General features: G+C 46.4%; 1 pseudogene; it reads left to right on the top strand.

Annotated features, from left to right (window-relative positions):
* The first annotated feature begins 375 nt into the window (after positions 1-375).
* Positions 376-17,116, top strand: part of LOC114030807 — a 31,816-nt pseudogene continuing 15,075 nt past the window's right edge.

Here is a 17,116-nt window from a genome sequence, read left to right as displayed (position 1 = left end):
GAGGAGGGGAGGAGCTGGGCAAAAGCTATGGATGTGAGGTCAGGGTTGGGGAGGGGGACTTCGGGAGCTTGGAGCAAGGATGAGAAAGATAGAGAGTCTTTGAGGGATATATGAAAGGGTTGCTTTCAAGAGAAGCAAATGATGTGAAGAAAAGCTTGGTAACAGGACTGCCCAGTTTTGGAGTTGAGTCCTTCACTGCACAGGGAGGGAGGCTGGACCCTTGATTTTGCTCAGGTCCAGGCCAGACGGCCTCTTATGCTGCCTTAGATTTCAGCAGCTTTCTTATCCGTCAGGTGGGGCGACGTCTTCCATTTCCTGCCGAACAGTTGGCAGTGAAGTACTTTGTCAGCCAAAAAGGGGGCTGTTCGTGTTCTCCATTTTGTTGCATGGATCTAGCACAAAGGATGTTGGGCCGGTGGGCACTCAATACCTGTTTGTCTTGGTCCACTGCTAATCCCGTGTAACATGAGGACTAGTCCCTGTGATTTCCTGCCGATTTCCTCCTCTTGCCGCGTCCAGGTGAGGGATGGGCCCTGAGTAACCACAAATGTGTTGGGTGTTTCAGGAATCCGTGACGTTCAAGGACGTGGCTGTGGCCTTTACCCTAGAGGAGTGGAGGCACCTGGGCCCTTCCCAGAAGGACTTGTACAGGGATGTGATGTTGGAGAACTATAGGAACCTGGTCGGCTTGGGTGAGGACGGCTTTCCCCGTGAGGATGCAGAATCTGCCCGGGGAGGGGCTTCGTTTCCTCCCAGAAGCAATGTGGCGGGGTGTCTTGATGCTTTGCAGTCATTCTTTGGCCTACGGAAACAAAAGATTCCTGGAGGGAGGTTGGTGGGCTGCCTGCTAGTATCCCTCTCTCCCCAGCCAGGGCCTGGAACTCGGCCCCTGGATGGTATTCTCCCTGAGGCCACCCCTCCCCCACTCCCTTCCCTCAGGTCCAGGATTCTGGTGTGCTGTCTCAGATACTGGAGACCTAGTAGGCATTTACTAAGCACCTGCTATATGCCAGGCATGTGCACTATGTGCTGGAGATACTGAGAAAGGCACCGAATGCCTGCCTGCTCTCGGGTGTCCACATTCTCGACGGGGAATCCCACAGTTTTCTTTCTGAGCCCAGATCTTTGTGGGAGGAGGGCCATGCCTCCATGGGTCCTTGGAAGCATTCTTAATGAGCTTCTTTTAGAGGCCTTTTGTCCCAATTCACTGGGGCTGCGTGGACAGCCTTCTTTTTCCAGAAGAGAGAAGGAACTGAAATTGAATTCTGAAGGGGCTCTCTGTCCATAAAACCTTTCCATGTTCAATGAACAGGCCTGGCCATTTCCAAACCATATGTGATCTGCCAGTTGGAGCAGGGGGAAGCCCCTTGGACGCCGGAGGGAGACGTCCCCCAGAGGCACTGTGCAGGTGAGTGGGGAGGCACTGGATGGCCAGCGCGGTTTGCTGGTCAGTCGATCCTTGTGGGGAAAGCCCTGATGAAAGAACGGCCTGGCAGCCAGCCGTCTTGTCGCTGCCCTGCCAGCTGCCAGGGCCCCCGTGGAAGGGCAGTCTCTTCCTCTCAGAGAAGAGGTGGCCTCCAGGGAGACCTCCTTCTAGGTTTTCAAGGACATGAAGTGTCCCTTAGGAAACTGGAAGGAGGCCTTCCGTGGAGAGATGAGTCAAAAGAGATCGGGCAGTCCCAGAGGAATCCCAGATGGTGTCAGGAGGCTGGATGTTGGAAGGGGGAGGTTGGCCCCTGAACACGCGGAGCTGAGAAGTCTGAAGAGGGACAGCTCATCCTCTGAGGGATGCTGACATGCATCTGTATGGGCCAAAGCCCCGGCAGGGTCAGAGGAGCTGACTGGGAGGAAGGGGCCTTGCTGCCCAGAGGTACTGAGGCAGCAGCTTCTTGACTGTTCTGTTGTCTTCCTGGGGCATGGGTCCAACTTGTAGCAGAGAAGCAACATTGCCGGTAATTCACACGGGCACAAGTGAGGCCGCCATGATGCACCTGACAGTCTTGCCAAAGTAACAACATCTTGGGTAGCAACTGAAGACCAAAGGCCCAAGGTGTTTTCATCCACTAAAGCCTGACGTGGAAAGGAGGAATTGGTGATTAATCACTTAGCCCAGCCACGTGCTAAACACTGGGAGTACAATACCAAGCACAAATAGCCAGGAGAAAAGTGAGCAAAGCTGAAGTTCTGGGCAAGAACTGACCAGTCCGAGGAGGATGGAGGCATTGCCGGGGAGGAGGCTGAAATCTTGGAGAATGAGGAGAAGAGACAATGTGGTGGGCTTGGGCCCTTCCTGCCATGGAGATAGTATCTGAGAATGGGAAGGGGATTTCTGGGTTGACATGTACAACAAGCCTCTAAAGATCTTATCTTCCTGGTGCCGCTAACCAGAGTGGGGGATGGTGAGACTCACCCATGTGTAGCCACCAAGCAGATACCAGCGAGAGACTCAATAGTCAGTGTAGCGAGGTATGTGACTGTGGAGGTGCACAGACGCCCAGGAAATGTCTTCCTGCTGAGAAAGGAGGCAATAGAGAGGTGGCCCGTGGTCCTACCTACCAGTACCCAAATACATCGAGCCTAAATAGCCAGCGAGATGAACCGACGTTCACAGCAGAGACATGTCAAGTCCATTTCATTGGACTCGGGGATTAAGACCCAGAACTGGCCTTTGGATCCAAATGGGTCCATCTTATGGCAAAGGTAAGAGGAGAGGGGTGCAGCATTGTTGGTTAAGGTGGGCTACTTGTGAGTGAATCCAAGGACCAGAAGAGAGCATTTGGGTGAAGATAAAAGGAAGGAAAAACAGTAGCTTTGGCATTGAAGTAAAGGACCTGAAAAAAGCTGATGTGGGAAGGGAGGAGCAGGGCCCCAGAGACAAGCACGGGGGCGTTTCTTGAGTGCTAAGAACTGGAAGTACACATGACTCCTGGATAGAAAAAGGGAAACGAGGAGGTTGGGAAACAGGTCGGAGCATCTGACGACTTCTGGGTTTGTCTCAGTGCTGATCTTGTCCTTCAAAAGGTGGAGAAGCAAATGAAGGAGGTTCTCTCTAGGATCTGATTGTTATTAGCAAGTAGACGCTGGTTGACAAATAGTATATATATGTTATACATACACTTACACTGTCAATGGCTTGCTAGGTGTGCCAAGTCTCTTATGCTATCCAGACAGACAGGATGGAGAGGTAGATACTAGACAGGGGTGGCAGGATATTCCTGGGATAGGCCACCCCAAGTTTGGAGGGAGGTTCCAGGACGAACTAGCAATAGAGAGGGCATGGTTTTGAAGTCCAGAAGGTCACCACAGGGGATCCCCCCAAGAAGAGGTCCAGAAGCATAATGGGGAAAGGTCCAGTAGAAAGGATTACAGACAGAGCAGAGCACAGTTGATGACGGAGACAGGAGGGGATGGGATCATGAATGGATGGAGGGGTAAAGGGCCACTTTTCCAACAGAGATGGGAATGAAGGAGAGAGTGGCAAACTGTCATTGGGATGTGAGTGGAGAATACCCAGTGGATGGCCTCCATTTTTTCTTCGAAATAAGAGGGAAGGTCTTCATCTAAGGATGGGAGAGGGAGTACTAAGGGATCCTTGTGAAACAACCATCGTGGTGAGTAGGGGAGAGAATGGATTAGGGAAGAGTAGAAGAGATCACCTTGCCCTATTGAGGGCCCATTTAAGTTAAAGAACAAAAATCGGCCTGGTTTTATGACTTCTCTTCCCCCTTTCTTTTTTGGCTGAGCAGAATATTTGCTCTTTTTTAAGAAAAAAGAAGATGAGCCGATCCCCTTGCCAGAGCAAGAGATGACAAATGGGCCCCAGAGTTCTCCACTAGTACTCTTGTATAAGGAACGCCTGATGGAGGGAATCCACCGGGGTGAACTTTTGGGAGAAGATGGAAGGGCTTTAGAAACTTTTGGGTGAAGGACCCAGGGATATTTAAGGACAATGTGACTGTAATTCAGGTTTTTGGGGGGCATCTTAATAAAACCAGAAAAAAAAAGAATTCTTTTGGAGTAGCAGGATTAAGGAGCTCAGGAATGAACAATGGAAAAGCATTAGGAAAGCAGAAACAAGCATTTATGAGGCACCTACTATGTGTGATTTCCCCTCCTTTTCTGTAAACAATGTACATACTGTCAACTTGTTCCTGTTAAAATAATATGCTTTGATGGGCTAGCAAAAAAGAAAAAAGGCGTAACTAGGAGGAAGAATGACCTTTCACTGACCCTCCTGTCAACCTCATGAGAAGCACTTATACAGATATTATCTCCTCTGATCCTCACAGCAGCCCCAAGAGGTAGGTGCTTTTGTTATCTCTGTTTTACAGGGTTCAGCCAGTAAGTGTCTGAGGATTTGAATTCAGGTCTTCCTGACTCCAGGCCCCCCCAGCTGCCTCTGAAATTCATACGCTTATTGGTTGTGTGACCCTGGACAAGTCACTTAAGCCTGTTTGTCTCATTGCCTCATGCGTAAAATGAGCTGGAGAAAGAAATAGCGAACCACTCTAGTATCCTTTCCAAGAAAACCCCAAAATGGGGTCATGACGAGGCAGACACGACTGGAATGACTGAACAAGTTTCCAAAGCTTTGTGCTGTGTGTTTGGGGTACAGATAGAGAAGCAAGCCAGACTCTGCTGGGGGAGACGGTACATAAAGGAGGGTATAGTGCTGGGATGAAGGTAAGAGCTACGTGGTCCTGGGGTAGACCAGCAAAACAAAAGGTCATGTTCATGGACATTGTCTTGCTCCTGGCAGTGCTAAGGACTTTGGGAGTGGAAGCTTTTTTCCTGAGCCTTCAGTCACTGACTCCTGTGGAAGTCAGGGCTGCAGCACCTGCAGATACAGCTGCAACGTCCACACCCGAATTGCTCCCTGGGCAGTGATTTCAGGGATGGGGCCGGAAAGAGGACTTGTGGTTTGGCAGTAGTGCTGTTTCTGGGACTTTGGGTCTAGGGTCCTGGAGAGGGTGGTCTGGCCTGCCTGGCATGTAACAGTGCCAGGTCTCTACTTCCCAGGTTGCTGTGCTGATTTTTACACATTCAGAAACAGTGTCTGCAGACTATGGGCTCATAAACTTAACTGGGATTTTTGAGAAGATTCTAGAATGGGTGTTAATAAGGTGGCTAGTGAACATACAGCCAGGGGAGTGGTTCGGTTGAACTCGGATATCTGGTGTCGTCCGTGCCAAGCAGCAGACAGTGCTCTTGATTCTTTACGTGTAGCTCATGCAGATCCCAGGTGACTTCCCCTCTTAGATTTCCTCTGATAAAGTGTGTTACTTTGGCTAAAGGGAAACCTAGTGAGGTAGAGAGAGCCTTTGGGCCTGGGAGTCAAAAGATCTGGGTTCTGCTCCCAGTTTTGCTGCTTGGCAATGTGACCTTGACAGTAACTCCAACCGCCACCCCATTTGGAAAGTGCGTCACTGACTTGGTAATCTCACAAGGCTGGTAGGAGGGTCAGTGAAAGGCCATTCTTCCTCCTATTTATGTCTTTTTTCTTTTTTGCTAGCCCATCAAAGCATATTACTTTACCAGGAAAAAGTTGATAGTGTGTACATTGTTTATAGAAAAGGAGGGAAAATCACAAAACTTTATCAATGTGAGAAGAGCTGGTGGATGGCCCTAGGCTAGTTTTAATGTGATTTTACCTCCTTTTCTATAAATAATGTACATACACTCACGAGACAGGTACTAAACAGTGCCATTGCAGCTCAAAAGGAGACTTGAACTTGTTCAGTAAGGAACTTGGAGACCAGAAAATACGAGAGAAAGGGGCAAGGAGCAGGGCAGTCATCAAGAAACAAATCTGCAGTTGTCACGAAAGTTAATGAAATTGACAGAAGACAAATAAATCATTTCCTTGTTTCCCACGAGCTAGTGTTTGTGATATTGTGCATTTCTTTCAGATTGGGAAGTAATAGTTGAAGCCAGGGAGCCCACTCCAACACTTGGCATTACTTTGAAAGGATTCTATGAGGAAAGATTGCCGAGGCATCACCAGCCCCATGTTGCCAAACTGGGAGAAACTTTAGAATGTGATGCCACATTGAAGACACAGCAGAACAACAAGGATAAATCTTCTAGGCAAGTAAAAATCACCCCTAAGGAAAACTGTCAGTCCTGTAAGACCCCACAAAAGTCATAAATGGGGCGGGAGCTCGGTTCTGGGGCCAGTCCTTTTTCTACCAAAGGGATTATTCATCAGAAAGTCTCCCTAAATGTGCTACTCAGAGAAAATACTTCCAAGTTTATTTAGACTGAGTAAAGGTGTCTTTGGCACAAATTGGATATTTTCTAATTGTAATTGGGTTGGGAAATCATTGTTACAGTTTAGACTTTATTACTGTCATACTGGAGAAAGTGCATGAATATAGTAAGTAAAGGAAAAAGCTTTAACTACAACTTATTCATTACTTCCCATCACAGATTTCATGCTGGAATGAAACTTCATAAATGTAACGAATGTGGGAAGGCCTTCTGCTGGCGCAAAGGACTTAATGTACATCAGAAAATTCATAGTGGGGAGAAACCCTATACATGCAATGAATGTGGGAAGGCCTTCCTTCTGAACACACACCTTATTCAACATCAGAGAATTCATAGTGGAGAGAAACCTTTCATATGTAATGAATGTGGGAAGGCCTTCAGGCTTAATGCACACCTTACTCTACATCAGAGAATTCATAGTGGAGAGAAACCTTATGAATGTAATGAATGTGGAAAGGCTTTCTCTCAGAGTTCACAACTTAATCGACATCAAAGCATTCATACTGGAGAGAAAGCTTATAAATGTAATGAATGTGGAAAGGCTTTTAGCCGGAGCACAGGACTTATTAAACACAAGAGAATCCATACTGGAGAGAAACCTTATAAATGTAATGATTGTGAGAAGGCCTTCCGTCGGAATGAACAACTTATTCGACACCAGAGAATTCACACTGGAGAGAAGCCTTATAAATGTAAAGAATGTGGGAAAGCCTTTCGTCAGAGTTCACAATTTAGTCAGCATAAAAAAATTCATATTGGAGAGAAGCCTCATGAATGTAATGAATGTGGGAAGCTCTTTTTAGAGAAGAAACAACTTACCCGACATCAGAAAATTCACACTGGAGAAAAACCATATAAGTGTAATCAATGTGGGAAGGCCTTCCTAGAGAGGAAACAGCTTACCCAGCATCAGAGAGTTCATACTGGAGAGAAGCCTTATGAATGTCACGAATGTGGGAAAACTTTTCGTCAGAGCTCACAGTTCAGTCAACATAAAAAACTTCATACAATAGGGAAGCCTTATGAATGTCATGAATGTGGGAAGGCCTTCTTAGAGAGGAAACAACTCAGTCGGCATCAGAGAGTTCATACTGGAGAGAAACCTCATGTATGTAATCAGTGTGGGAAGGCCTTCAGCTCCAAGTCCTACCTTACTGTGCACCAGACAATTCATACTGGAGAGAAATCTTATGAATGTAATAAGTGTGGGAAGGTCTTCTTTCTGAAGATGTACCTTGCTCAGCATCAGAGAATTCATGTTAGAGTGAAGCCTTATCAACGTAGCAAATGTGGAAAGACCTTCCTAGAGTGGAAGCAGCGTCCTGAACATCAGAGACTTCATAAGTGTAGAGAAACCTTATGAACGTTCTAACTATGGGAAGGATCTGCCTAGAGAGGAAACAGCTCAGTCAACACTTGAGCATTCATAAGTGGAGGGAAACTTTGATGAATGTAAGAAGGCCTTTCATAAGGGCTTCCAATTTAGTGAGTATAAAAATAATTCATGCTTATGAGAAACCTTATGAATGTGGAAAGGCCTTCCTAGAGCAAATATCAGAAAACTCACTGTGGTGAGAAACCTTGTGAATATAATGAATGTGGGAAGACTATGAGAGCAAACAGTTTGATCAGTATCAGATAATTAATACCAAAGAGAAACTATGGATGTAATGAATGCAGAATGGCTTTCTAACAGTGTAGGTCTCACTCGACATTAGATAAATTGTAACTTCTTGAATGGCAAAGCTTTATGAAGATAACAAATGTGAGAAGGATTCCAACCAGTACACACAACTAAAATTTAGGCAGTTCAATCGAAGGGAAATTCTAAGGACCTGGTTGGCACACTATGCCCTGGGACACTGGCTGTTCTTACATGGCCTAGGAAACTTTATCTTAAAATGTAAAAACCTTTCTTGGCTCTGGGGTGGGCCAGATTTGGCCCTTGGGTTGAAGTTTGCCAACCCTTTCCATAGATGAAGCAAATATCTGCCTAGTTTTCCACAGAGACTTCCCTAAGGCTACTAATCTGGTTTTAGTTACCCCAAGCTTCTGCCCAAAAGAGTAACAAAAATAACAATAGCAGCTATCATTTATATGGCACCTAACTTATTTGACCTTCACAACAACCTTAGGAGGTAGGTGCTAATATCCTTGTTTTACAGTTGAGGAAACTGAAGCAAATGGATTCAGTGACTTGCCCAAGGTCACATAGCTAATAAGTATCTGAGGTAGGATTTGAACTCAGGTCTTCCTCACTGCAGGTTCTTTATATACTGTACCACCTAGGTTTGGCTGGAGTCATGGGAGACTACAGCTTTTGAAGGACTGAAATTGAGGATCATCCAGGGGACGGTGGAGAAGCTCATGCTAGACATGAGCAGGTTGTATCCTATTATAAATTATGGGGAAGTGGTTTACAGGATGTCCTTACTGTATGACCAGGATAAAAGGAGAGACTGATCAGATAGAGAGCAAGGCATAATCAGTAGATGACCTATTCATTACTGTTAACTATACAAGTCTAGCCCAGTGAGTGGATCCTCTGTGACTAATTTAGGAGAACATGATCAAGAGGTGTACATGAATAGACCAACATTTTAAAAATAGTATTGGCTATTCCTCCTCCTATTTGCATATCTTGCAAATATGGCCATACTTAGCACTTAAATGGATTTGTAATCTTATTGATTGAGGTATTTCCTCCTGTGAAAGAGTTAAGCTTATTCATCCTGTAAGTCTTGGCCTTAACCTCCTCTGAGTTCGCCACAAGGGTCCATACATACAATGTGTTGGGATCCTTTTTTGCTTTTATTGATGTTACAAGGATACTGGTGGAGCATGTAGATTGTCACAGGCCATATTTTTTTCATTTATTTATTTTTATGATGTCCTTTAGGTTCTCCTTAAATTTTAATGCAGTGTGATTAAATTGCTTAATTTTCAATTTGTAATCTGTGCTTCAAAGGCCCTTTTTTGATTGTTGCATGATGGTCCTAAAAAGGTACATTTAATGTTTCTGATTTTCTTAATTTGTTTGTGAGGTTTTATGCCCGAATACATGGTCAGTTTTTGTGAAGGTGCGATACACAGCTGAGAAGTAGGTATACTCTTTTCTATTCCTATTCAACATTCTCCAGAGGTCTGTTATATCTAACTTTTATAAAACTGTATTCATCTCCTTTACTTTATGTTTAGATTTATCTAGGTCTGAGAGGGGTAAATTGAGGTCCCCACTAACATAATTTGCTGTTTATTTCTTCCTGTAACTCATTTAACTTTTCATTCAAGAATTTGGATGTTATGCCATCTGGTACATATTGAAATAAGCACCATATTGAAATATGGTCAATATTGAAATCAATTCATTTTCTATGGTATCTTTTAACAAAGTATAGTTTCTCTGATTATCTCTTTTAGTTAGGTATATTTTTGCATTTGCTTTGTCTGAGATCATGATTGCTACCCCTGCCTTTTATTTCTTTTTTTTAAACTTCAGCTGAAGCATAATAGATTTTGCTCCAGCCCCTTATTTTACTGTGGATCTTTCTGTTTCAAGTGTATCTCTTGTTAACAACATATACTTGCATGCCTCTTTTATGTTAGATAATTTGCCTCAATCTTCCTCTCCTTTCCCCCTCCTCTCAGTGCATCTCTCTTTCTCATCCTTCCATTCTTTTGAGATAATCCCAACATAATAGACTCACACCATACCCTCTAAGTATGCTCCTTCTAATTGTGCAATGATGATAAAGTTCTTAGGAGGTTACAATGAATCATCTTTTCTTATGGGAATGTAAACAGTTAACTTTGTTAAGTCCTATATGATTTGACTCATGTTTACCTTTTTGTGCTTCTCTTGAGAATGTTTGAATGTCAGAGTTTCTATTTAGTTCCAGTCTTTTCATCAAAAATGCTTGAAAGCTTTCTCTTTCTTTAAATACTCATTTTCTGCCCCAGAAGATTATACTCAGTTTTGTTAGGTGTGTTATTCTTTGTTGTAATTATAGCTGTTTTGCCTCCTGGAATATCATATTCTAAGCCCTCTAATCCTTTAGTGTGGTAGCTGCTAAATCTTGTGTGTTCTGACTGTGGCTCCAAGGTATTTGGATTGTTTCTGGTTGTTTTCAGTATTTTCTCCTTGATCTGGAAGCTCTGGATTTTGACTGTAATATTCTTGGGAGTTTTCATTTTTGGATCTCTTTCTGGAGTGATCAGTGGATTTTTTAAATTTCTGTTTTGCCCTCTGGTTCTAAGATATTGGTGCAGTTTTCCTCTATAATTTCATGGAATATGATGTCCAGGCTCTTTTTTTTTAATCATGCCTTGCAAGTAGTCCAACAATTCTTAAATTCTCTCTCCTCTGTTTTCCAGGTCAGTTTTACCTGTAAGATAGTTCACATTTTTTCCCTATTTTTTTCAGTCTTTTCACTTTATTTTATTGTTTCTTGATGTCTTATGGAGTCATTAACTTCTGTTTGACTAGTTCTAATTTTTTTTATTAATTCTTGAAATGGTATTTTTAATAGACAGAATGTATGATTTAATTGACATTACAAGAACATTATGGAGAAGCTTAATCTCTTTCCCATAGAGGGAGTTCTATTTTTTTTTATCTTTTTTTTATTAATTTATTTTGATTTATCAATAATCACTTCCATATGCTTTTGAGTTTAAAATTTTTCTCCCCCTTCCTCCCCACCACCCTCCCCAAGATGGCACACAATCTGATATAGGCTATACATTTACATTCATATTAAACATATTTTCACATTAGTGATGTTGTAAGTAAAAATTAAAACCAATAGGAGCAACCATCAGAAAGAAGAAACAAAACTCAACAGAACAGAAAAAAAAAATAGCAATTTGACTTCCATAGTTCTTTCTTTGGACGTGGATGGCATTTTCCATCACAAGGCCTCTGGAGATGTTTTAGATCCTTGTATTGCCAGGAAGGGCTAAGTCTATCAAAGTTAGTCATCACACAACGTGGCTGTTAGACTAGTTCTAATTTTTAAGGAGTTATTTTCTACAGTGAGATTTTGTACCTCTTTTCCTATTTAGCCAGTTCTAATTTGTGAGTAATTTTTGTGCATCTTTTAACAAGTTTATTTCTGTTTTCATAATTTTCTTGCATAGGTCTCATTTCTTTTTTCAATTTTTCCTTTGCTGTTATTTGATTTTTAAAATCACTTTTTAACTTCTTTTTTCCCCTTTTCTTTAGGTCTTCTAGGAATTCTTGTTGGGCTTGTATCTAATCTGTATTTTTCTTTGAGGCTTTGCTTGGAGTTATTTTCAAATCATTTTTCTTCTAAGTTTGTATCTTGAGTTTTCCAATCGCCTTTCCAATCACTTGTTTGTTTGCTCATTTTTTCTAGCCTATTTCCTGACTGGATTTTATGTTAGAAACAAATTTAGGGTTAGAGTCAGAATTAGAAATGAATTTATCTGCTTACCTCTCGGGGTGGTGGTGAGATCTGGCCTGAGTTTCTATCTTTTATATCCTTCTACTGCTTTTCAGTGGAGGCCTGTAAATTTTCAGTTCTTCCAAGTTGTACATGATTCTGGTAGAGGTCTGGCCACTGCCTTCTTGGTCTGCAGAATTAGGATTAGAGTTGGGAAGCCTCTCCTTATTCAAGTAGGGTCCTTGCTCCTCTCTCTACCCTGGCAGCCCGGCGGCCAGATGGCCTCTGTTCCTGCTCCCAGAGCTACCCCCTTGGGACTCTCTGTGATCTGGCAGTCAGTCCCATCGCCCTTGACACTGGGTCGCTCCTGTTGTGCTGCCGCCGTGACCGGCGGTGGTGGGCTTGCAGCGTGCTGTTCTTCCCACCAGCCCCCTGCCCAGTGTCTGCAGGCCTGTCTTTCTGCCATCCTAATTTTAGGCTGTTCTGGGCTGGAAGGAAATGATTCACTGACTTTTTCTTAGCTTTCTCGCTCAGGATTGGGTTTGGTGTGTTCTTGGAGTTGGTGCAGAGGGCTGTGTGGGGAGAACTGGGCAAAAATGCTGGTTTCATTCCGCCATCTGGGCTTTGCCTTCTCAGTGTGCAGCACACCACTGTGTGCTTCTTGATTTCCTACCTGAGGGATGGTCCTTACTGGTTTTTAAGTGGTTGCAGTGTTTTGTGATCCACAAGCATACGACTCCTGTGAAATACTATTGCTTAAAAAAAGTTGGGCCTTGGTTGTGGGGAGAAGCTTGAGGTTATTAGAAGAACTTGGCAATTTCCCAAAGGCATTTGTTCATTTGCAATGTCTGTCAAAGGCATATATACTGCTGGACAATCCCTCCATTGTCCATATTGGTTTAGAATAGAAGTATTACTTCAAAGATGGACAAAACTCAGAGGAATTTCTCAACGTGAAGCCAAAGGTAGAGAGATCCCCCTCAAAACAATGCAGGAAGAAACATACAAATTAACAAGTGTCTCAGAAAAATGACATACTTTGTATTAACTAAGTAAGATTGAACACACACCTATTAAAGAAATAGGTGTGTAGTCCTTGATGGCTATACTAGGAGCCATCGGATTAGAATTTTAATTATAATTAATCTATTAGGAATGATACCAAAAGGTAAAAAACCCCCTAAAATGCCAGCCACACTGGCTAATAAAAGGGTATTTAACAGAGATGAGAAACTTCCTTCTTAAGGCCTTTTCATGGTCCCATAGTCATAGAAGGCACGTTGGTGACTGAATTCACCAGCAATCTGACACCTCCAAGCACACATCAGTGGCCCAGGTTGGGGTGGTGGTTCTGAATCGTTTCAAGTGTGAGGCCCTAGAGTTGATGAGTGAACTCATAATATGGCTCGTAACTTTTCATTAGAGAAACCTTGAATCTTAGAGCATGATGGGAGCACATCAACTTGTAAACGATCGTTAAGGAAAAGGAGGAACCTCGAGGTTGTCTAGTTCTCCCAAACTCAATAGCAGATTCATTTGTGTTGGGTCAGAGGCCTGTGGGTTGTTCTGTTGACCCAACCAATTATCCCTTTTGGGGCCTTTGTTTATCCAGACTGAGACTAATGCTGGCTCTGTCCCAGAGATGGCTCATTTAGTCTCCTTTACCTATCCTAGAAAATAAGCGCTTGCATAGGGAGTGTAAAGTCGTATACCAGTTAGGTGGGTGCCCTATTGGAGCAATTTGGGTATTCAGAAAACATGAAAACTTTCAAGGGAAGGGTAAAATGACTAGTTCTTAACATACATAGCACTTAGTGCCATTTGCCTTTCTTCTCTTTCCAGGGGTCTATGAGTACTGAAACTGTTGGGGATATTACGTTAAAAAGTTCTGGTGAAGGGACAGCTAGGTGGTGCAGTGGATAGAGCGCCGCCCCGGAATTAGGAGGACTTGAGTTTAAATCCGGCCTCAGACACATAACACTAGCTGTGTGGTTCAGGGCAAGTCACTTAACCCCAATTGCCTCACAAAACAAAACAAAAAAACAAGTTCTGGTGAAGCGGTATCATTGTCACTATGCTACCATGTTATTAAACAGCTGCAGGTGTTGTGTTTGAAGGTGTGAGTGGCAGAACACCACACAGAAACAGCTTCCGGGCCATCACCACTCCTTTATAGAAGAAGCGATATAAAGAATGGTGAGGTCGGTGGAGTGGTGCTGCTGCCACCCGTTTGTCTATCTGAACACGTCTAGGGGAGGTGGGGTTGGTGGAGCAGGGACGCCCTGACAACTGCCCCAAGCCAGGGGGGAGCCCCAGCTAAGCTCTCCACAGCTTCCCCGTCATTGGAGACCAAGGCAGCTAGGCATAATGTTATTGGTGACTGGACTGGCCCTCTGTCTTCTCTTTTGGTCCAGTTAGGGATAGAAGTGGTGGCAGAGGAGGTGTTGGTCACCAGGAGAGCGCAATTAGGGTTAGGCCCTTTGGTGTTTTAGTTTCTGCAAAACTGAAAGATGAGACTCCAGCCGTGAGCAGAAAGGCGCTCCTCAGAGCTGAGCGTGGCATTCTGAAACTGTAGCATTCTCTGGCTCGATACATTCACGGTCTGCAAAGAGGTTGCGTGCGTTGTCGATGTGCCCCTCTCCACCCCCTCAGAAGGCACACCTAGGTCCAGGCTTAGGCTGCGCACGTAGCAGCGGTGCCCGAGGGCCCGTGCCTGCTGCATGGCTCCAGAGCTGCCCTCTTTGGATGGACCTAAAGAGGCTGGCGTTCTCCTGGCTCTTCCCGGGAGCACCTGCCCGGGGTTACCTGGCCGCTTCAGTACCCATTCCGATCGTGTCACCGTGCCAGGTAATGGAGGCCATGGAGGTGCTGCTGAATCGGGGGGGAAGGTCTTACACTTTCACCACCGAGTCGTGGAGGAGAAATCGGGGTCGGGGTCACCCCAGCAAAGCTTTCTGGCAGCCACTGGAGCCGACTTCGAAGCCCCCTGCAGACAAACCTACCCGTCATGTTGCCGGAAGGACCCCTGCGAGGGGAGCCCCGCGCCCCCTTATCCCCTGCCTCTTGCCTCTTGGTCTCCATCGTGATTCTCAGGTGTGCTGACCTATTTTTTTTTTTTTAGGCAGTGGGGTTAAATGACATGGCCAAGGTCACACAGCTTATACGCCTTATGTGTCTGGGGTCGCATTCGAACTCAGGTCCTCCGAGGCCAGGGCCGGTGCTCTATCCACTGCGCTGCCCAGCTGCCCGTCCTACAGGCATTTGGAACCACTGCACCTGCAGTTGAAGGGTGTTCGCGCTCCACGTGCTTCCCTTCAGGGGGCGGGGCCAGCTCTGGCGGGAGGGGTGACGTCATGGGGAGGGGGAGGGGGAGGGAAGGTCGGGAGCAGGCCCTGGGGGGAGGAGGCTGGGAGGACGGGGAACCTGGGAAGTGTCTGGGGCTGCCGATGAGGATGGATGGCTCGGGTCTGCAGGGGGGCGCCCACTGCGCAAGCGCATCAACATTCTCTGGCACTACAATTCCCAGAAGGCCTTGCCCCCAATTCGGTCCCGTGACTTCCGCTTCCGTCCATTTCTCCGGAAGTCGGCGGTCTGTCGCAGGGCTTCTGGAGTCCGAGGAAAGCGGAGCAGAGAGTGAGGGTTCCGGGCCGGGCGTCTGGCCACGCCCCTCACGGAGGCCCAGTGCGCGCACGCGCAAGGCCCCTGCTCAAGTTCATGGGCCCCGCCACCACCTCCCCCAGGCCGCCCTCTGGGATGCCCACTCTCTTCCTGGCCACAGCCCGGGCTGGATCCCCAAAAGATGCTTCTCGGGGTTCAAGCGCGGCCGCCCCTCAGGTGGGCCGAGACCCGGGGCTTGGAAGGGTGGAGGGAGGAACGCGCGGACTGGGAAACTGAGGCAGCACCGGAAGGGAAGCTTCCCAGGCTGAGAACTCAGTCACGAGCTTCTGGAATGGTCCTTCCCGGAGGTGGGGAAACGGAGGCAGCCCAGACCAACAAGGGGGTGGAGCCTGAGATCCTGGGGAGGCAGGGGAGCACGTGGGCAGGAGGGGGTCAGAGGTGGGGGAGAGCACCAAGCCTGGCTTCCGGCGGGGGGGTGGGTGCGGGGTCGGGGGATTGTTGCGAAGGGGGCCGTGACCCCGGGGTGACCCTGCCTTGCCCCCTCCCCCGCCCCTGCAGAAGCTGGTCTGGACTGGCCTGGAGGGCGCCCGCACCTCCCCCGGCCGTGATCAGCGCTGCAGGGATAGACTCCGACACTGTGGGGGTGACCTGGGGGGTGTGCGCCCCCGTGGCTCGAGCTTGGGCTCTGGGTGCGAGGCAGCGCCCCGGCCTGGGGGTCAGGGAAGCCCGGCTCACTGCCCTCCTCCCACTTCCGAAGTGTTGTCTCATCTGTAAAATGGGCGCAAGGAGCCCTTGAGCTTGCTGCCTGCCTCAGGCGCCTGGGCAGAAGGTGATGCAGAGAGCGGATCTGGGGGAGAATGCGCCTGACCTCCGCCTTGTCCGGTTTATTGTCGTATTTCTTTGCCTTGTGTGCTGTCTCCTCCTACAATCCTCTTGCCCCATCGCTTCGGGATTCCCAGAGACTTTGAATAGTCCAGACACTCACCCCCTTCTCTTTACCTTCTTTTAAGATCTGTAGTGGTGATGGGGAGGTCTGGACCCCTAAAAAGAAAAGCCCTGAAATTTGTGGGAAAGTTCAGGGGCTTTCTCTTCCAGAGGTCCAGATCCCCCCAACCACGATGTTGATTTGTTACCAGACCAAGAAGATACTGTTTCCTTTGGTCTAGTGTGAATGGCCACGCTAAGGAGCCTCTTCTGCCTTTTGTAATAAGTTAAGCCTCCTCCTTTTACAAATAAATGTGCCTTTTCTGCCCGCAGCCCCATCTTGGCACAGACTCTTCTGTCTGAAGCATCTTGGTAGCGTAGGCATTCATTGTGAGGCACAGGTGTCCATCCCTGACTGATGGGGAGCCGATAAACTGCAGCAAACCTGCCTGCCCTCTCCTGTGCAGTGACCAGCAAGGAGTCACTGGATAGAAGAGGAGGTAAGGGGAGTAAAGTGTAAGAAGATTGGAAAGGTAGGAGGGGGCAAGGTTATGAAAGGCTTTGAATGCCAAGCAGAGCATTTTGTATTTGCTCCTGGAGGCAATAGGGAGCCACTGGAGTTTATTGAGTAGGGGGAGTGATGTGGTCGGACCTGCACTTTGGGAAAATCACTTTGGAGGCTGAATGGAGGATAGATTGGAGGGGCAAAAGCCTTGAGACAGCTAGACCTCTTCAGAAGTTATTGTCATAGTCCAGGCATGAAATGATGAGAGTTTGCATCAGGGTAGGGGCAGCATCAGAGGAGAGAAGGGGGTGGGTTGGGGAGATGCAACAGAGGTGAAATGGACCAGAGATGCTGTAGAGATAAAATGGACCAGAGATGCTGCAGAGGTGAAATG

The sequence above is a fragment of the Vombatus ursinus genome, unplaced genomic scaffold, assembly GCF_900497805.2.
Source record: "Vombatus ursinus unplaced genomic scaffold, bare-nosed wombat genome assembly UNPS02015012.1, whole genome shotgun sequence".
In the NCBI taxonomy this organism is placed as follows: Eukaryota; Metazoa; Chordata; class Mammalia; order Diprotodontia; family Vombatidae; genus Vombatus; species Vombatus ursinus.
Note: the sequence above shows the minus strand (reverse complement) of the source record. Positions and strands in the feature narration are given on the sequence as shown.